General features: G+C 34.1%; 1 protein-coding gene across 1 annotated transcript in view; it reads left to right on the plus strand.

The window, feature by feature from the left end:
- FOXP2 (forkhead box P2) overlaps nucleotides 1-23,241 on the plus strand; it is a 607,622-nt gene that overhangs the window by 450,002 nt on the left and 134,379 nt on the right. The window lies entirely within an intron of this gene.

A 23,241-nucleotide genomic window follows, 5' to 3' on the forward strand; every position in this document is an offset into this window, starting at 1 on the left:
TTCATTTTATCTTCTTAAAAGAGAAAAAAATAATACTCTATTGACATACATTTTAAAAGTTTACAAGGTAACTCCTTGCAAAAAATACATAGGAACCATATTTGGTATACATAGGCATAAAGAATTTTGCATAAAACCCCCTTGTGGGATTTTATTCATACATGGGTTGAAATGTAAATTTTTTTTCTTAAAAGCAAAGTTATAGTAAAATGGTGTGGAAGGAAACAAAGAAGTCTTAGACAACCCTTCCGCAGTTGTATCCAAGTGACAAATGCAGAAAACCTCGAGGATTGCCAAAAAAACGGTTTGAGTTTGCCAAGGAGTTATTGCTGTTGCTACAGTTATAAAAACACATTCTGGAGTTTGTTGTCCTTACTCACTATGTTTGTCCTGTGAAACTGATAGTATGTATGTCTTTTAAAGTAACTTTTGTTACATAATATAATCCTTGTTTTATGCAGTCTTCTTAACCAAAATATGTGGGACATTTTCTTGGGGGGAGAAAACATTTTTAAGGTATATTTTTTGACTGTTTGGAAGGTAAATTCTGGAATTGCATAAAACATCTCTCAAAGTGTTCACCAGCTCTGTTGAAAGATAAATAATGCTTTTTCCTGAATCATATGTTATATACATGTCTAATAAGGCAAATTTAGTTTTTTTAACATCTCTTGTGGCTTTATTTAACAAAAAAAAAAAACAAAACAATTTTTTATGGCCCAGCTGTGTTTTTATTTTCAGGTATACTTACAGATGTTAGTAACTAAGTCTTACATGATGGCCTTCTGGAGCTTAGTTTGTATAAGAGAGAATTATAAGCTACTGATGTATACAATCCAAAAATTAGTTGTTACCTAAAAACTAGATAAAATGTATGGTCCCTAAGCAAATTTGAGATAGGAGTAGATTTTCCTGGGAACAAAGTCATCTGTGGAGGGTGGATGAGAAGAAGAGGGACTTGGGGATAAGGGATGTTTCAACAGAGTACAGATGTCTGCCATGACTGGAAATGAAAGTTTTATTTAATCACCCTGAGTTTAAGATTCTTTTCAGTTTTTTTTTTCTCTTTTAAAAGCAACTTCATATTCCTTTGTTTTAACTAATGAATAATTCTGTGTCACTTTCCTCACCATCATATTCTTCTCCAATTTATAATGGGAGCGTAGGTGTAGTATTTCCATGGAGTTATCTGATTCCATGAGAGTCTCTTCATGCATTTACATGACAGAGAAAAATTTACATAGAAGTCACAGAAGATAGCAAATGAAATGTTTATCCTCACTATGGCTTCAGAGTGGGAATTTTGCTTTATTGTTGGAATAGAAAAGCAGAATTAGATGCTGGCAACATAAGCAAAAGATAGGAATGAAGTTACTGTTTTGAGTGTCTAAAAAATACTATATATTTTCCTAATTCTATTTTATCATATTTCTTGACAAAATAGAGGAATTCACAGTTGCTTCTTCCTCTCCAAAGCTAAGTCCAGTAGAAGTTTCTATATTGCTGGTTACCAGGGTATCTCTGGAAAGAATGGCTGGGCTTTAGTTTTTCTATTTTTTTGTTGTTGTTGTTGTTGTTGCATTGAAAGGCAAGATTTGATACTTGGACTAAAATATACATACTTTTCCATACAAAATACCCACAATAGAATGTGGGAATATTAATGGCTCTAAAATAAGACATTGTTGTTTGTTTATCAATGCATAAGTAAAATTTTGAGCAGAAGTGTCCAGTTTTGTTATTTTAGCATAAAAGAATGATTAAAGCTATCATAAATGCCTTTTAACAATTGCAGTTGCTGACCATGACTACAAAGACTTTCATTGTGTCACTTGTTTTTCATTTTGTGATGCATATTAATCTGAATATATCTCCATTGTTTAGACTATAAAACTAGCATTTCAGTATTAGTTTGTAATTTTAATGAGATCTCATGCCAAAATATAGGAACTAGAAGTTGGGTTTTATGAATGAGAATTTGGAGATATTGAATGAGACATATTCACCAAAATATACACTGCAATTAATATAATGTGAGCCTTCATTTTTAGTATTTCATAGGACTTGATAAGCTTAGCAACTGGAGACATGCTGGGATTGTATTAAAAATCTAATAAAAGCTTAACAGCATTTGATACTAGCTTACATATCTGTTGTCAAACAGGAATATTAGGTAATGCTTATCCTTGTATCTTCAAATATTATTTAGCATGAGTTGCACTATTTGCCACTTATGTTTTAAAAAAGGGTACAATGTTTTCGTTAAAATTTTCAATAATTTGATATGAAATTAACATTTTAAAATTTTTCTTATATAATTCTCTCAAAATTTAGATCTTTTTCTACTTAACCAAGTGTTTAACCAAACATTCATAATAGAGTTAGTGCATTATCTTTACATTTCAAAAGGATAATTGAAAATATTTCAAAATCTGTAGGTGCAAGGCAAGATATTTGGTATTAATCGATTATGATGATTCTTAATATGTCAGGCATAACATCTTTAGAGGACCAAAAGAGATACTTTGTATTTTTTATTTTAAAGTATAGTTTTGATAGAGAACTGTTTTATAAAGTTTGAAAGAAAATACAGATTTCAAAATCTGTTTTGATGGCTCAAGTCACAAGAACAATATTCAGTTGCTTGTTAACATTCACCTGAATTTCTTTTCTCTGTTAAGAAGTGGTGGCCAGATTTGAAGTGTGACATGGTACAGAGTCTATTTTTAGTAGACTAGTATTTATCTACTATTATTTTTTCATTTACATTTGTTCAGGATTTTGTGCTACAGATGGCATAGATATTAGCATGTCTAATGCAAAATGGAAAGAAGAAAACATCACATCTGACAAGCTTGAGTGCCAATTGTAGTAGTGATTTCACTTTCATGTATAGATATCTGAATATATGTATTTGAAACATGTTTACAAAATCTCATTACATGAAACACCAATTGAATAGGTGCAATCAGCAAGTACATTGATTAATGGCATATTGATGAATAATATATAAAGATTGTGATGCAAATGGGAGCCAATATTAACTTAAGCATTACCAGATGTTTCTGCTTTACATTCTTACTGTGTATCCCAGAAAACATATCCTAATAATAACAGCCAAAGACAGCTTCTCACTTTAATTTGTTTTCTTTATTTAAATCTACTCCTAGCACTTCCTAGACTTGACATATTCATAGTGATCCATAATGAGGAAAGTTAGCCAAAAAGAATAATACTTAATCCTTTCAATTTCATGAAATTAATTTTCAGTTTAGAAAGAGTAAGTTAACACACCACCCCACACACACACAAATGCCAACATGCACATACACACATGCACACTTCCATAATCTGTAAATTTAAAAAAATTTTTGTAAAATACATTTTCAATTTTCTAGCCTATGACAAATCTACTTAATTTAGTTTAGATATGAAAATTGGTCGCATTATTGTTCTTGTTACATTTACAGCCATGAGACAGACTTGTGGTTCTTCAACAGCTGTGCAGAGCAGAGACGTAAATTTAAGGTAAATGCCATTGCTTTGCTATCTTAGATGAATATTAGTTTTTAGCATTGTAATCACTTCCTTCATTGTAGGTTAATATATAATATAAAGTTCTCCTTTCTAATAGGTAATTGAATTCTAAAATTTTTATAATTCTGTCTTAAGAAGTTCAAGAATGGAATAGTAAAAAGCAAAAGAGAATTAAACTTGGGGGTCTTATTCTGACTCTGCCACAAATAGTTATATAAGTTTGAGGAAGTTACTTAACATCTTTAAAATAAAGATGTTGGGCTAACTGATGAACAAGATCTTAAATTCCATGGTTAAATATTTATTTTGTTTTCATTTTGAAGTAAGTGAGAAAAATCTTAATTTTTCAGGATTGGGTATATCTTGTTGGATATTAGCTTATGAAGTAAGGATTATGTTTTTGTTTGCTTGGTTTTTGTTACCAAACATTTGTTTATTAACATGCCGCATCCAGAAACAGTGCCTTGGAAACAAAGAATTAAATCCCATATGTATGGAAAACCATTGTGCAAATATAATTCTGTATATCTGAGGAAGCTTTGTTTTGTTTAATGCCTTGAAATATTATAAATTGAATTTATGAGAAATGTAAGCTACATAAAAATTATTTAACCAATGTATTTACTTTAATAATCTACATTGAAATATGTTTTGATATAATGCAACTTAACATTATTTTTACTTTACTGTTTCATTCCAAATTGTTAAAAATAACAAAAGGTGACAAAACCAGAAATTCTATAGTAAACTAATTAGCAATACTGAAATTCCATATTCTATGTAAAAAATCAAGAATAAGTTATAAAAGTTTATAATTTGTAAAATATTCTGGAGGAAAATACTAACTTATATGGGATATAGAATCAGGCATTACAAAATGTATTTTAGGAAATGGTAAAATTTTATTTATGTAGCGATAAAGAATGAAACTGAATATTTATTTTTCAATATTACTTTTAAATATAACGTAGAAGAAGTGGAGAGAAGCTAAACCACATTTTGTTCCAAATAAAAGCAGCATTGTCAGAAAAATTGAGATACAGGTTTAAATAGAGCAATCTATTGTGATGCCAGAAATTTAGAAATAAGTTTTTAAAGATATTCTTTACTATTTATATTTTCTGTGTATTGAAAAATGAGCAGGAGGTCTAATACATTATTTCTTGATCATAAAAAAAAGAATTAATTCAAATACTGTTTGCAAGAACAAACTATGTCTTGTGTGGCTCTTATTTTCCCATTCCAGTGAAGAACATTTCTTAAAAGGCAGCATGAAATAGGCAAATTTAAAAGAATGTTTTAGAATACAATGATGATGTTTCTATCCATGACCAGCTGCTCAAGGCTGACACCCTGTGGAGGAGGGTCTGGGACATTGAGCTCCTTACTACTGAGCATGCTTGTGTGGAAAACTTACCGTATGATCTACTCATGGCGTATAGAAGAAAGAACCATGTGTTTTAGATCTGAAGCCTGCCCTTGCCATTAGTAGGGCTTTGGATAGAATAACCTGATCTCTTTGGAGCCTGTTTTCTCATCCCTAAAATAGGAATAAAGATACCTAACCTTTCAAGATTGCTGTGAAGACCAAACATCATGTAAAGTACTTAGCATGAATCCTTGGATAAGGAGTTAATAAATAATTACCATTATGTTAGCCTCCAGGAAATTGATATTTAATTCCAGGTTATGATATATATTCTATATCATAGCATTTGGCCGTAATTTGTTACTATCCCCAGCTATTTCAATGATTTGAAGTATGCCCTTGTTGTAATTGTGTGTTTTAAGGAATACTAGAGTGTTTTCCCCTGCTATAGGCTCCCACCACATATATACTTCACACTCTCCAAACATAAACTTATATTTTAATATTTATCTTCTCTATTAAACTGTAAGCTATACGACAGCAGGAATCATGAATTCCCTACTCTTCTCTAGTGCCTAGCACAGTGCTTGGTGAATAATAGAGCTCAATAAATAAACTTGTTGAAACAATGAAAAAGGAGGAGATTGTGCTGGGTGGAGCAAAGGAGGAGATTTGGAGGAGGAAAAAAAACATTCATTCATTCAGTATAAATTGAGTGATTATTTATCATGTGTAATATCCTCAAGGACTTATGACTTAGTTGAGGAGATATTCAGAGTTGCGCACAAATAAACACATTATTGGCCACAGTGGATGTGCTGTAGAAATGGGAAAAACAGAAAGAACAATAAGCATTTAAAAAAGAAAACAATTCAGGCTAGAAGTGATCAGGGAAGACTTTGTAGAGAAGGTAGCATGTATGTTGGGCTTAAAGAAAAGGAATTTGGTAGATAAAGGAATTTTTAATGGAGAATTTTTTTAAAGATGTCGTCATAGATGTAGACATAGGAAATTCTGAGATCTGGTTAGGCAAGCATAAGTAGTTTGTTTTGATCAACCTAAAGATGTCATACTAATGGAATAATGAATGGGTTGGGGGCTAGAAATACACATTGCTGGTTGTATAGAGCTTAAAACGTCAAGCTAAGAAGTCAATATTTTATGGATTGGGTAGAAGGGGCTATTAAAGTTTTTTGATGAGGAAGTGAAATTATCAAAGCAGTGGTCTGTGAAGATAGCAATGGTACATTTGGAGGATATTTTCAGGGAAGGGAATTCTGAGAAACCTGGAATAAGGATAAACCTTTAAAAACTATTTAGGTAGGCATGATGATGACTTAAGCTTTAGACATGTTGAGTTTGAGGAGATGGCAAGACAAGGAAGTAGAAATAGCTAGCTTTTAGCAAATTTGAAAGAAAGCTTGACAGAGGGTGAAGACTGAAGAGAAACATTTGGGGAACAAACACAGAAGTGATAGGTGAATCCATGGTAGTAGAGGAGATTGCTGAAAAAGGTAATTTGAAAAGAGGAGCTCAGTAACATTCATATTTTTTTAGAGCAAGAAGAAAAAGCAGAAGACAAGAGGGGACTAAAGCAATCAAATTAGCATTGGATTTATTAAAGAAGGTCAAGAAAAGGGGGAGTTTATAAAATTTAAGGCTTTTCAGCCACATCAAGCAATGTCCACAGGAAGGAGAACATTTTTGCATAAACACTGTTTAGTTGATTGCAACACAGATAATTTTAAATCCCCGTCATTCTTCATCATTCATCAGTAACTCTTAGGATCTGCAGTACTAATGTGATCAATAATGAATAGAGAAAAATCATACTTTAACATGGATGATAAATAGAAAATACGGAATTAATAAATGTACTTTTGCTTCTCAGATTGCAGTGAAAGAAAATGTATGTTGCATATATAATACTGAACTTCCATAAATTAAATATGGAAGAACTTTGCTATCTAGGAGGCCAAATTTTCGCTTTTCTTAGCTACCCAAGCACTTGCTTCTTTCTGTAATCCATTAGGATTTTAAATATGTATTCCCATGATTTCTCTACCTTAACTAAAGTGAGAGCAAGAAAGAAATAGAACATTAATATTGTTATGGGAGCTCTCTATAGGATTTAAGACTTAGGCTGTGAATTTTATCTTAAGATGTTTGGAAGTGTTATACAAGCTAAATTGAATGACAAAGTGAAGAACCGTGTCAGCACATGATTAAAGACAAAAAGTAAAATTATTTTGAAATTAACTTACATTTAAGGTTATTTGTGTTTCCTCTGTGGATTCTATTTATATATTTCTATCAACCTGCCTTCCACATTTCTATTGGCTTTCTTAGAATGTTTCTGCTACCTTCACCTTTTCTACTGCTTTCTTTTCTCCTTTACCATTTTATTTTCTTCTCTCATCATGTAATCTTGTCTATTTTACTTTATTGCTGTCTCTTTGGTCCCATAAGAACATAGAAACTTTAAATATCTGTAACTATCTAATTCTATCATGAACCTACAAGATATTCTAACGTATCATTTTACTAACAAAATAAAACTGTGTCCATTCTTACAATCCAGTATCTAATATTTAATTCTTGTCTTACACCAAGAATAGTTTGTGCTATTTAAGTTGGAGTTTCAATAGGAAAGCACTTCTCCTCTTGAGTATCTCAGCTGCTTAGAAGAACCTGGAACCCTAAGGCTTTTTCCTTTTCTTTTTAGTGCTAGAAATCTCCTGTTATGACATTTATAGTGGCTTTTTAAAAAAATTGTCATCAGAGTGGTTTCATTGTTCCTTAATCTTTTGGTCTGCTTTTTCAGAAAATCTATTACAAAATGAATAAACTAGAATTGCTTGGGATAGTTATATTAAATCATCAGTTCTTCTAAGAACATCTAAGATTGTGCTGATTATGATTATTTTAGTAATGCTGAATTTGGAAGCACAGCATTTGGAAAGATGAAACAAATGTGGAATAAATTTTGTTTTTGTTTTTGTTTTTTTGAGGCAGAATCTCACTCTGTCGCCCAGGTTGGAGTGCAGCGGCAAGATTTCCTCTCACTGCAACATCTGCCTCCTGGGTTCAGGAAATTCTTCTGCCTCAGCCTCCCGAGTAGCTGGGATTACGGGCATGCACCACCAGGCCCAGCTAATTTTTGTATATTTAGTAGAGACGGGGTTTCACCATGTTGGCCTCAAACTCCTGACCTTAAGTGATCCACCCACCTTGGCCTCCAAAAGAGCTGGGATTATAGCATGAGCCACCATACCCGGCCTGTTCTTTCAAAATATTTAAGTCAACCTATCTTAATATGAAAACCATATAAGCTCATTACAAGAATCTAACATGATTTTAAGTTAAATTATGTTTGGTCACTAAGTTCCTTTTCCCAAAGGTACTTGATAAATGCTAATAAATTACTATAGTAGAGTGGATTTTTCAAAATGAAAATTGTATTCTCTGATTAGATGAGGTAGAACTAATTATAGTAGAATTATAGTAGATCCTCGACATTCACAATGTATATATCCATAGATCTTCATGAATCCTCAAATTTAAAAAAATTTCCATTTCAAAGATTTGGTGAGGTTTGTGCAGACTTTCTTGTATACTGTCCTTGTTTTGAACCGAGCTACCATTGCCTTATACAAAGTCTAATACGAGTTAACAACTTTAAAAATTTCAATAAAATTTTCCCTGTGATTAATTTTAAATTTTCAAAAAAGAAACATTTTTTTTACATTATAGGTTCTCCTACATTAGTGAGGTAGACAGCAGCAAAGCTACATTAGTGATAGAAAAATCCATATGAGTTTAGGAATTAGGTTATGTGTGTGAGAAGTCAGCAATCTAAAGACCAGATCAACCTTTTAGCTACTTGATTGTTTCATGGCTTGAAGAACTGCACAGGTGCAATGTCTAGAGACTTAGAGATCATATGCAAATAACCACACAAATCCATAACATCTGTGAATTTTAAGGCTCTATTCTACCAAATCCTGCCATCTCTCATCTATGTTCACCCAAAATGAACAAACAAGTATCCCCTACTTTCCTTGTTATTTTATTGAAGACTTGAGAGAAGCTCCCTGTCTTAAAATTTTTATCCTCCTTAATTGTAAATCTCCACTGGCATCAATCAATTAATCAATGTTCCTTCAGAGTAAAAGTTGCCTAGCATGTTTTTTTCTTTTTCTTCTTCATTTTCTTTTTCTTAATAGAGACGAAGTCTCACTATGTTGCCCAGGCTGGGCTCTAAATCCTGGGCTCAAGTGATTCTTCTGCCTCAGCCTCCCAAGTGTCAGGATTATAGTCATGAGCCACTGCACCCAGCCTCTAGCATGCTTTTTAAGGGAATAGAGAAAGGCCATGTCTTGAGTATGAAGAGACCTCTCACAAATATTGAGTAAATCAGTAGAGACTTTACTTTAATGGCCATTCGTTGTTTCCTAGTTTGGTGCAGGGATTCTGAACTTAGGATTTTATGCCCCCCCCGCACCCTGCCCCCACCCTGCCCCCACCCAGTTAGAGGGCCACTGTCTAAATCCAGTTAAAGGTCTTGAATCAAATCAAGCTGTGGCTAAAAGTATTGTGGTTTTTAAGTTTGTCATTTGTGCCTATTTTTACAGTTTTAAATTTTATCAGTATAGACACAGAACCTTTAGTACCTAATAGTTAAGCATTTTGATAACACAAAATACACAGAAAATTCCTTTGCATAGTATATAAATCCTTACACTTTTAATGCTAACACTTGCATTGCTGTAAAAGCTGCCACCTTGACATCTTCTACTGCTAGTGCTACTGCATGTTCTCAAGTGACAAACCAAGGAACACATTGAACATTATGATGTGCTGACATGAAAAAATCTGTTGTCTCACAGAAAGACTGTAGCAAATTCTTGGATAGAATATCTCTGTAAAAGCAAACAAACATAAAAAACAAAATTATTCTCTCTACATTCTACCTTCTTCCCATAGAATCAAGCATTTAAAACATATTAACTGGTGATTAAAATATGACTAAAATTATAGTTTCTCAAAACCATGGCCATCATTTGAAGTTTTCCTTCATTTCAGGAGAATTTATTTTCCTTAATCAATAACAATCACCACTCTCATACACAGTCTTAGAGGATGTTTATACAATTCATTTTCAAGTCTAAAAAATTACTTGCAAGTCTTATAAAAATGGAGATCTTGGGTCTATCCCAGACTACTGAATTAAAATTGAGGAACGAGGGATGGAATCTTTGGAAATAAAGATACTTAAAACTCTCCAGGAGATACAATACAGCTGGCTTACAATACAGCTGGCCTACAGAGTAATATATAGGAACCCTGAACTATTCTTCTCTTCTGGAACAAGAAAACAGTTAACCCCAAATTCTATCAATGTACTATATGATTTTACCTCTCTGGGATTCAGTTTTCCAACCCTTGCAATGAAAAGGCTGAACTAGTGATACTTCAGGTTACTTCCAGATGCAACAGTTATTGAATCTCAGCCCAGCACTAACTTTTGTTTGTTTATATATTTATTGTCTAAATCTGAACTAATTAAAAAGGATTCTGAGCAGGTTTCTTGAGATGTCTCTCTCTGATCAGCCTTTTCAGGATCATTTCCAACAATATTGTCAGAATTTTATTTTTACTATTATGATTTCTTATGTAAAATCTTCAGTAATAAACTCATTCCCTTCTTATCTTTAATTTTTTAAAATAATATCTGCATCCTAAACTCCTCAGTATATATCTGCTATGCTCAATGGGCTTCCCTTTGGTATTAGAAACCTTAAGAAAAAATTGATTGTATAGTATCAATCAATAGATTGATAGTTGTCTGCTGCAATGGCTCTGGCACTCTAATCTCATTGTCCACTACCCAGTTTTTACATGTTATATGAGCTGCAATATCAAACCACTTATAGTTACTCAAACATCAGTTCATGTCTCCATGTAGCTGGCCTTCCCTTCTTTTTTCTCAATAGGCCTTTCTTCACCTTTTCATCTAGAAATCTTTTTTGCATCTTTTAAATTTCAATTGTGTGTCAACTACTCGGTGAAGTCTCCTTTAATGTCCTCCCCATCCTCACCAGCACACACACACTATGTGGAATTAATTATTCCCTTCCATATATTACTTATATGTCTTGTTAATGCATCTAGTCTTATATGTATCACACCGAATCATAATTACTATAAGCTTCTTGAGGGCCAAGACTGTGCCTTATTCATCTTCACATTTCCACTATCTGGCCCATCATAGGTTTTCCATAAATTTGTTAAGTGTATAGACCAGTGTTTGTATATAACTCTATCAAGCCCCTCTTTTCTCCTAGGCTCCAGATGTGTTTTTTCACTTGCTTACTGGGGCATCTCAACCTAGATCAACACGTTCCAAAGTGAAGTTATTTGTTTTTCCTTACCCAGTCCAATGTTTTCATCAGCTTTTCCTGACCCCATTCTGTAGACTCCAGCCATTAAGCCCTTCTGATCTGTTAGTGTCGTATTCCTGTGCCCTAATCATGAAAAAATTGCCCTGTTCTTCAACCCCAGCATGTCACAAAAGGCTTTTCATAGACTGGTGCTATGCACCATCATACACCTGATACATTATATCCATGACTTAATCCTTACTGCTCTCCAAACATACTATTTATTTGTTCATTTATTCATTCATTCATTCACAAATGAGTAGGTTGTTTTACATATGCCAGGCATTTTGCATTAACTGTGCAAACTTTGATGCCAACTTGTTTTTGTTCCTGCTTCTCCATCTGTTTAGAAGGTCATTCCAACACCCCTTATCTGATTGGCAAACTCCTATACATACTTCGAGGCCCCTAATCCCTGGAGTCTTCTCTGATGCATCAAAAAGAAAAAAAAAATCCCTCCTCACACAAGTGAATATCCAGAATGGCATTTTTATTTTATTATCCCAAATATACTAGTTACAAAGATAGATTATACCATATTTTATTACAGTTATCTGATTACTTCTCTAGCTCAATCTCAGACTCTAAATTCTTTCATGTCAGAAATTGCATTTTATTCATGTTTATAACCTCACTTCCTACCACAATGCTTGACACATGGTAGATGCTTAATAAAATTCTTGCCAAATTGAATTGGATTCTGTAAACTGTATTGCTCCTTCTCCGTCCTATAAGACTACGGTATCGCTTCCATTCAACTGATGAAACAAGTATTAAAGTATGATATTTATTGGGTTATCTGTTTTTGTAGAAAAAAACTTAGAAGCAGATATGAATATCATTAGAAGACATGATTCAGGTCACATTACCCAACTCTCTCTCATATTACTACTTGGTCTGCTTCCGTTAGACAGGCTCTTTATGAAATACTCTTTCTAATGATTCCTTTTCTTGGCTAGATATCATATAACATACTTTTTTAGCAATAACAATTGATTCTTTTTTATCTTTATCTGAATATTTTCTTCTTTGATTCTATCTTCTGTTTTATGAATTTTATACACACATTGTTTGCTTACAATAAATCCCTTAATTCCTACTTATTTTCTGAGCAAAATATACTCCTCATTGCTCTATATTAATCATATTTCTAATAGTCACTACGTATCAATGATACTTTCACTAGGGAACCAGAAGTGAGATACCTGCTTGAGAAAATGGTATTAGAAATATATGTGAGGCCGGGTGCGGTGGCTTGCGTTTGTAATCCCAGCACTTTGGGAGGCTGAGGCGGGCGGATCACGAGGTCAGGAGATCGAGACCATGGTGAAACCCCGTCTCTACTAAAAATACAAAAAATTAGCCGGGCGTGGTGGCGGGCGCCTGTAGTCCCAGCTACTCGGAGAGGCTGAGGCAGGAGAATGGCGTGAACCCCCGAGGCGGAAGTGCAACGGTGCGACGACGGTGCACTGCAACCCCCCCGGGGGGGCCAGAGCGGGAACCCCCCCTCAAAAAAAAAAAAAAAAAGTAGGTGCAGACCAGCTGAAGCTGTCCCCTTTAATAACCAGCTTTCTCAGAAGCCTCAAACAGTGACTTCTGTTTCTCTTTCACCATCCTGAACAATATCATATGAATACCCATCACTTCAGCTGAGTCTATGAAGCTGATCATGTTTAGTCAGGCACTTTGTCACATTGAACAAAGTTGGGGCTCTTTTGGTAGGGAAAAATAGAAGGATGAATTTTGGGGCGAACATCTAGCAAATTCTGCCACCAATAGTTTACCAAATAGATTAGTACTGACTCATGGGACCCTAGGGATATGTGAAAAGAGATGTTATGACTTGAAATACTTTAGTGAAATAAATTTTGTTTGTTTTTTTCTTCTAGGAAAATTTAGAAATATGCAAACCTGTGTATTAATGTGACTAAAGTTCAGTGGGTTATAGGGTTTTAAGTTTTAATATTTTTATTTATACTTAAAATGTTATTAAGGACTCAGTATATACTCAGCACTAGGTAAAGCACAATACAAAGTAAACTATGCAAAGATGATTCTTTCCCTCCAGGAAGTTACTACTGAGTGTTGGCAGTGCTGATGAAGGATTCTGATGGAACATATGTAAGCAGTGGAACAAACACTGGATAGTTTAACTAAATGAAACGTTTGCATATTTTGCAAGTAGAGAAGCAAATGTTTTTTGAAGGGTGGGGAAAAATCATAGAAGATGAATTTTAAACAAGTTCAGAACAGAAAAATGTTTCATTTAGCTATTACATATTAGATTCTGGTATCACTGGAACACTTCAGAAAGTCTTAACATTCCTCCCAGCTGCAGTGAAGTGAGACATGTTCCATAAATTCTCTGTATTTCCTGCAGCAATTACTATAACCACCTATACTGAAAAAAATGATACTTTTGGGGTACCTGGAAGAAGGTTCAAGGAAACCTTGCTTTCTCTTACCCCAAACTTCCATTGACACATACTGCTGTGTTCTGCATTCCAGATACTTTGCCCCAGTGATCATTCATTTTGTTCTCACGTAAACCCCAGAATTGATTGGTACTGTCCATATATTCCTTATGAAGAATCTGAGAGCCAGAAAGTTTTAGTACATTTCCCAAGTACCTAGGGTCAAACTTCAGTTCTGCCCGATTGCAAGGATTACAAGGTCTCTTTTTTCCTCCACCCTTTTCAGGGTATATTTGAAATAAATGAATCACATCCTTGGGAATTCTTGGTTTGGAGGAATAGCAGGAGGACAGGAAGGGCAGAAATGTTTTATTCTGTAAAGGCTGCCATCTTATTGAAGGCTGCCCCATTCTGGAGGGTGGAGGAAGAATGCGAGGTCTCTATGCTATAAGTGACTCTGCCCAGCCAAACCAGGATTATTCTTGGACACGTTCGTCATCACTTTATCCAGGGCACCATGAGAATAAGAATTAGTCATTGGTTTGGCCCTGAGATGCTGTAAATGCATAATGATTTTTAATAATCACACCTCTCATAATAGGTCTTGCATGCTTTCCAGTAATTATCCAGGATGAAATTAAAATGAACTTAGTCCATCTTTTTTAAACTTGTGGTTTGTGGAATTTGTGCCATTGGATTTTGTCTTTCAAATTAAAAAAAAATAGTATAATAAACTTTTCTTTAGAGAAATACATCATAAATGTGGAAAACAAATAAAATAGGGCAATAACTACATCATTTTTATTCTCTGTAGCAAAACTGTTATTAAAGGTTTGTCTACCTGTTTATATCAGTTTTTCTTCTGTGTGGTTTCTTCTAACTTTAATTTTAATATTTATTTGCAGTAAGGCATTTTGTGTCTCATTAGGCCAGTAAGTTAAACTCCTAATACCAAGGCAGGTATGTGGTAGACTGGGTGCAAGGTAATGAGGAGAGGGAAATATGTTGTACATTGAGAGCTCATCTTCCTTTCCTTTTTTTTTTTGAGACAGAGTCTCGCTCTGTTGCCCAGGCTGGAGTGCAGTGGTGCGATCTCGGCTCACTGCAAGCTCCGCCTCCTGGGTTGACGCCATTCTCCTGCCTCAGCCTCCTGAGTAGCTGGGACTACAGGCGCCCTCCACCACGCCCAGCTAATTTTTGTGTTTTTAGTAGAGACGGGGTTTCACCGTGTTAGCCAGGGTGGTCTTGATCTCTTGACCTCGTGATCCACCTGCCTCGGCCTCCCAAAGTGCTGGGATTACAGGCGTGAGCTACCGCACCTGGCCTTATCTTTCTTTTGAAGAAGGTATTTCTTTCTTCCTAGCTCCCTCTCTCCCACCTTTTCTCTCTCTCTTTCTTTCTTTCATTGCACAAGCCAAAAACAAACAAAAAATCAGCCCACTGTTTAATCTGGTCTTCAAGCTCCATCTTGCAACCCCTTTGTTAAATGCTAGAACATTGAAGTTATTCAATGAAGTACAGAAATACATATACATATGCATGAGACTCTGATACACTCTAGTGATTTCCGGGTCCTTGAGGACATCAGAACTTGTTGGAAGCAATGTGCATTATGGTAAAGTTCTTGATGGAGCACTGATAAATGGGTTACTCAGTGCTAAGATGTATCTTACCATCACTAAAGAGTCAAAATAGCCTTAATTTACAGTATCATGTTAATGCAAATTACTTTAAAAGAAACATCTGTTCTAAGAATAATTGATAGTAAGCAATATTTTTTGAGAACCAAATAAGAAATAATTATGTAAGTGTTTGATATGGTTATGTTATTTGGCATTTCCATACAATAATTTCCAATACTGCTAGACTAAAGCAGAAGTGGCTAATAAATCTTTTTTTCCTACCTTTCTGCTTGATATTCCATACAAGTAGATATTTATTTACTAGAAAGAGAGTTCAGGAGAAATGTAGAAATAAATTGGAAAGCCTAATCCACAGAATTTCATGTGAAACAAATGATTATCATGCTCCAGAGGAAAAACCACAAACTACACACAGAACAGCAGCATGATTTGCAAAACTGTTTTACAGTATTTCCATGTATTAGAATTTATATTCTCAATCAGTCCATCAAAGAAACATGACTAAATGCCCTCAGTATGTTAGACACTTTGCCAGGCAGACACCAGGTACCATAGGGGATTCAAAGATGTTCCTATCCTCAGGGAGTTGACAATTTGGCTAGATAAAAATTCAGAATAATAATCATTCTTCTAAGCCATTTTAAACAAAACTCGTGGTTTGAGGTAAAAAAAAAAAAAAAACTGCTTGACAGTTATGGCTTTTTAGAGTGTTCTATGGAATAAATTGGGTTTCTCTTTTCTGTGTTTAGTGAATTACCCATCACTTACAGATGAGCAGAATAAGCTAGTCTTCATTTTTTTGCCTCCAGAGGCTTTGTTTGTGGTTCTTTAAAACTTATTTAGGTCTGAGTTCCAGAATTTAAAAGGGATATTTAAGTATGAAAACAAGTGTGAGGTAAGTAATATGATTAGAGATGATTAAAAGGAAAATGGAAGAGTATCACAAAAGGGTTACCAGATATTTAAAAAAAGAGAGAGAGAAAAGTGTAGAAAAGTATTTTAATAATTTTTTTACATTAAAAAGATTATCATGCTAAGAGTGGCAGGTATTTATTTTTCTTCATTACTGAGACTAACACTGGAGTAATAGGTGCTGTTTTAACATGAGAAACATCAGAATACTTGTAAGCTGGACCCTCATACCAGCAAAGGTATATAAGAGTATGTTTTATGACAAATATTTATAACTACTGTTCTTTGTTCTATTTGAAAATAGCCTTATTTCTAGTGATTAACAAAACAGTATGTGCTTTCAAAAATAATTCAGGCAATACAGAAAACTATGAAGAATTGAAATTCACTTGAACTTCAACCTCCCACTGATAATGTTAACACATATTTTACATTGATGTTATCAGAATTTGTGCGTACATTCATGGGGGATCATCATGCCAGGCTAGAAACGTACGTAGTTTCATATTTTGTAGCTATTTTTAAACGTGAGATTGATGTTTAGGGTATAGCTTACTTTAGGACCATGGAAAAGCAAGAACATGCTTTAAATGACCTGCTGGTATTCCCTTTATGCTTTATAATAAAGGTAAGAGATCAGCCTCTGTGCTATTTGGGAGAGGCACTAGGTTCAAGGTCTGACTCCACCATTTACTGACTGTATGACCTTCAGGAGGGCAGTTCAGTTCTATCTCCTCATTGCCTTTTTCTGTCAACCGAGAAGACATGACTGAAGCTCTAAAATTTTATTATCTCAATGCTTTATTATAGTAAAAGAGTATACCTTCTCAGTAACACATATTTACAAAAAATTATCCTTTTTTATGTGTTATATGCCAAAAGTTTTAACTTTGATAATGAGTTAGTTTTCCCCTTATCAGCAAAAACAAGAAGAAGCAAGATTATTTTAAAAGTTGGAAGTTTATTACTCATTTATTCAGGTTAAAATATTCTGATACTTGGAGAAAAAGTGAAATTTGTTGTTGGCTATATTACGATGTCCATATTCATTACATACTTTATTCCATTATGTTCCACATACCCCTATGACATGCCAGCTTATCTGTTTAGAGTACTTTTCTGTGTGTTCAATTATATATGTAAGGTTTTTAATGAAGAAAAATAAAATAAGGAATATTTAGAAATATAATTATATAGAGGTCAGGACTGTGAAAATTGCTTTTCTCACAATCACTATAACTTAGCTTTATTGCCTAAATTATATAGTAATAAAAATTGTTTTTATACTCCTAGAGTAACCAGTCTGTTCTTGGTAAGAGATTGCAATAGATTTATCTAAATAGAAAATAGTTCTCTCTCACAGTCACTTTTGAAACAGTATTTCCCTGGTATGTTTGAAGCCATGTGTGGAAGCATTTTAGATACTGTGAAATTAAAAAAAAACTGACAAATTATTTTAGGTAAAACGCTTGATCCTATTTATTTATCATAATAGCTGCTCTTCATTCAAACAAACATCAGTGAGTTATGGTAAAGAATATAGAGCTGGAGTTAGGATACCCAAGTCTTAACCTGTTACAAAATGTGAGCACTTGGGCAAGTTCTTTAACTCTCCTGAGCCTCAGTTTTCTCTTACGTGATGAGGATTGCTGAATAATATACATGAAAATGTCTTAGAAATGTAAATTTCAATTATTTTGTTTAGTATTTTATTTTTCACATACTATGTGAGCTCTTGTAAAAATAAAATTCTGAATGAAATACTGAACTAAGAATTCATCCATTTAATGTTTACCTCTTCAGAGTTCAACATCACATAAACACATTGACTTCCTTTGTTGCTCCAGTTCATTACTGTACATGCTCTCATTAATTTTTCAAGAAATAAATAACATCTTTAGAAATCTATAACCTCATTTTCTATTCACAATAGAAGATTAAAGAGAGACAGTTTTGTTGACAGATTACATCTTATATTCCACCAGCTAGAATCTAGTTGAATTATTTAAGTATATGAACTAGAAGAATATGTAACAATAATAAACTGACTTCCTTTTGATAGCTCTGAGTATGTGTTTGAATACACATAAAAACAAACTGGATCCTTTAAAAGATGAAAGTAAAGTTCTGCTTATTAAATTTTGAAATATTTGCTAAACATAAATGGAATCCAGTTTTGAAAAAGGAAATATCAAAAAGATACCGCAATGATCTATGTTGCAAACACATTTTCAGATAATCTATAGAATTTTGCTCTGTTCTTCATTAATGGATTTTGCTATTGATTCTCTGATTGCATTCCTTATTGATGTTTTCTAGGTATATTTTTATTGTGCTTTTTAATCTTTTTCATATAGACAAAATACGTGTTACTTGAAAACCTCTAGAAATAAAAATCTATATTATTATGTCAATAACAGAGGATACCAAAAATGTAAGGGATAGCATTATTTGGTATTATGCTTATTCCTCTTTAATATTAACCAAATTTTAAATATGGCTTCTAAAAATTTTTACCATTTTTAGGGTCAGGAAACATTTAAAAAATAAAATATCTTCAAAACATTAGATATATGGATTACTGTTTGGAACACCCAAATGCCGTTTGAGATTAGTGTGATATGATTTGTCTTGCAGCTGCTTCAAATTAAGAACAGGTGTAGAAGACAGATTATGCAAATACTCATATTAATGTAATTGTCAAATTGGTGTGTTTACCATTGTGCTTTTAAAGAGTAGACTGTACTCCTATTTTAAATGTAAATTAGCTTCATTCTTCAGAGCAGCTATTGGCTAATGAAACTTGGTTCTGCCTTAGAAATGAGTAATTTCTAATAGACAGTAACACAGTTCTAAAATTTGACATTTTCTTTCCCAGTAAACTTATTTATATGTAAAAATGACAATTCTGTATTATTTTTAGTACGGGTATAATCATTATGATTTTTTGAAAATTTAAGTTGATTCTGGACTGCTATTTTCTTTTATTGTGGTAGGTAGTGATTACAATGATAGCTTTTGATCTCCTAACATATTTTCTAATTTAGAACTCATATGAGCTTTTCATCTTTATGGATCTAAACTGTCAATAAATTAAGTTCTTTCCAGAAATTGCATTACATTTATTTTAATACTAATTTTTTTCATAGCATCTAGTTACTTTCAATAGTATTTTAATGTTAAAAATGCTTAAATTCTAATTTTGGTGTTTTGCCTTTTACTACTAGTTCATCCACATGTCTGTATGATGATTTTGTGATTGCCTAATGTCATGGTTCAGACACCTGTATCTAAAAAAGGGCTTTCTCTTAGTCCCTGGCTAGTCTTCTAGGCTCTCTAATGACAAGTAGTATGAGTCATCATATCTACATGAGTGACTAGGGCCAGCGAAAAAGAAGATCAAGGAATCAACCAGAGAGGTTTCACAAGTCAGATGTTCCCATTACTTTTTTAATGCTTTTTTTCTCTGACAAAACAGAGATCCTGAAGCATTTATAATTTTAATTTGCTTTGGTAGCGTATATTTAGTGCTTACTTTGTGTACCTGGTAATGTGTTTATTTATGCTCTTTCATTTCACGGAATAGGCACCTGAGGCTTAGAAAGGTTAAACTACATTATCTACAGTCAAGTAGCCAGTAATTTGAGCTGGATGTGAATTCAAGTCAGTCTGATTCGAAACCATGTGCCTTTTACGCCTTTGTTACTGATAATATAGTGCCTCTTAGTTGCTGTTCAGGTTTTTCATTTTCATTTTTAGAAAATGAGATCAAAATAATGACAAGGGGATGACAAGGTATTACGTGTGAATATTATCTTTTCTCGAATGTCTTCATTTTATGAAACCCAGGTATATTGATTTGTGGTTAAGATAGAGCAAAAGGGCTGGGCACAGTGGCTCATGCCTGCAATCCAGAACTTTGGGAGATTGAGGTGGGCAGATCACCTGAGGTCAAGAGTTCGAGACCAGCCTGGCCAACATGGTGAATCCCTGTCTCTACTAAAAATACAAAAGTTAGCCAGGTGTAGTGGTACATGCCTGTCATCCCAGCTACTCGGGAGGCTGAGGCAGGAGAGTCGCTTGAACCCAGGAGGTGGAGGTTGCAGTGAGCCAAGAATACACCACTGCACTCCAGCTTGGGCGACAGAGCAAGACTCTGTCTCAAAAACAAACAAACAAACAAACAAAAGGTTAGAGAAAAGGAAGGGATGAAAGTTACATGGCTCCACCATGGAGGGGATCTCCATCATCACTACGAATAGAAGATTCTACAGGAATGACTCTGAATCTCTTTATTCCCTTGTCTTCTATACCTCCCTCATCTCCACCTGTCAGGAACCACTGTTGACATGGCAGTGGACTTGGTAATGAAATTAGATGTTTACTCAGCAATATATGAAATAACTTTTAATATGCAAAAAAACAAATGGCAGTGATGGACTACTACTGGAGTTTTTCTTGGCATCATGAGAATTTTCATGTCAAATGGTAAGAAGTTTTTACTGGAGTTTTAGTTTTTAAATCACTGGTCCTCTTTCTCCAGGTTTCCTCTCTCTACATCACATCAAAATGAGGAGGGGTAAGAGGCTTATAGGGACCAAATCATAAGCAGAGATGCCAACAAGATAAGCCTCTGTATATGCTACATGCAGTCTCTATTCCTCATTTATCCTTATTGGCAAGAAAAGGAGCTGCCACTGAGACCAACACCAGATAAGCAGAAGCTGATCCAAGGGCTGCTGCTGCTTCCCCTGCAGGGATCAGAAAAGGAACTACCACATCCTCCAGTCCCTGCATACATTCCTAGGGGTGATCATAATCTGAATTGCTCCCCCCTAAGGAGTAAAGCATACAGTAAAAGAGATGCTGGTACTTTGTGAATTTGGAAAAAAATTATAATATGATAGTGTTTTTCTTTACATATAATAGATATTGCAGTGAATCTTCATGCTTCATTCATTGAATCAAGTTATAATCCAAAAATACATTCCAATGGAAAAGACCACCAAAAAGTAATTAGAAGGTTTGCCTCATCCACAAACTCTGAGGACATCCGTGGTCAGTTCTTCTATGAAAGCATAATGCCCTATATAAGCACAGCATTTATTGATGCTGATAAGCTTTCTGATTAAGTTCACGAAAAATGCACTTCAGAATTATTTTGAATAGTTTTTTTCTAGTTTATTGCTTAAAAGTATATCTCTGTATCAGCTACAGTGAGGTTTCTATTAAGAAAAAATTAGTAACTTTAAAGATCTTCTGTATTGTTTTTTGAAAAAAAATCTGTAAAACAAGCTAAATGCTGTATAATACATCTAGTCTGTTACTATGCTGTTTTATTCTGCCTACTATATTATTTTCATTTTTAGTAATTTTATTTTTCATTTCTTGAAATTAATATGTAAAATACAGTTTTTACATTAAGCAAGAAAGACTTTTGCTTAAAAATTAATAAATCTCTACATTAAATTCTTGGGCTCAAACCCTAGTTTCATACATTGTTGGACAATGAGTCAAGGTGGAAAATCTAAGGTTGTTCTGTGCTCAGTGTCTTGATTTGAAATATTCAGAATATAGACTTACTCAGAGATTGGAAGCTGGTTTAATATGTTGTGCCAGCCATCCTGAAAGCCATTTCAGTAGATTCTGTACCCTGGCATTTGTTTTAGAAATAATTGCATACAAATGTAGTTTTACATCTGTACTATGTCTCTTAATCCTAACCAGGCATTTTCCATTAGATGTGGTCTGAAAATCACATTAAGACAAATATATATCATCTGTGAAATTATGCTCTGAATGCTCTAAATAGCAAAGAAAGGGACAATATTCATGTTAAATGTAATAAGAAGTATTTTTTTCTGACTCCCAAATTTTAAAATGTCCATTTCACTTCCTAATTAGTGTTGCATTATAAAATTGAGTTAAGATTGTCTGTTTTCCAAATTTTCTTATTCGGTTTATCACAAAACTTTCCTACAAATGAAAATGTACTACCATGTCAAATTATTTTCTTATTTTATGCTTGGTACTACAAAATTTATTTTCGTATCTCTAATGGCAATGCAATTCAGATAAGTTATATTTTAGTACTCTTCTGTTCTCAAAAGCAGAATTTTGCAACAAGAATTTTGACACTGAACTGACTTTATTTATTTATTTATTTAGAGATGGAGTCTTGCTCTGTCGCCCAGGCTGGAGTGCAGTGCAGTGCCCCGATCTCAGCTCACTGTAACCTCCGCCTCCCGGGTTCAAGCAGTTCTCTACCTCAGCCTCCCAAGTAGCTGGGATTACAGGCGCCCACCACCATGCCCGGCTAATTTTTGTATTTTTAGTAGAGATGGGGTTTCACCGTCTTGGCCAGGCTGGTCTTGAACTCCTGACCTCGTGATCCACCCACCTTGGCCTCCCAAAGGGCTGGGATTACAGGCGTGAGGCACTGCACCCAGCCCTGGCTTTTAATATACTAGAGATTACTAGTGTATTTGAGGAATCTAAGAAAGAATATTAAGTAATAAAACACGTGTAAATTCATAGGGTATCAACTGTCTGGAAGAAAGAGGAGGTAGAATTTATAGAAACAAAAAGTGATTGCTTGCCATCAAGAAATTACCATTAAATCTTTATTTAAAACAGTATCTTGTCTCATTCTGCATTCTTCATAGTAACTTCTTGAGGATAACGCTAATAGGACTCCAGATATGTCAGAAATGTTTTTATGTATTTGGCCCTTCATTTATTCTCCAAGAGAAAAAGACAGGTGGTGTACACAAAAATGAGAAATCTGAAGTGCACAAAGGCCACTTTGCTTTATATGGGGCTCTTGAAGAACTGGCTTTTGCTTCTCTTTCTGTCCCCAACCCTGCCCTACCCCCCTTCTTCCCTAGAATTAATTTGTTTGACTTTATGGGACTGTCTGTGCT

This window comes from Hylobates moloch, unplaced genomic scaffold, assembly GCF_009828535.3.
Source record: "Hylobates moloch isolate HMO894 unplaced genomic scaffold, HMol_V3 SCAFFOLD_1, whole genome shotgun sequence".
NCBI lineage: Eukaryota > Metazoa > Chordata > Mammalia > Primates > Hylobatidae > Hylobates > Hylobates moloch.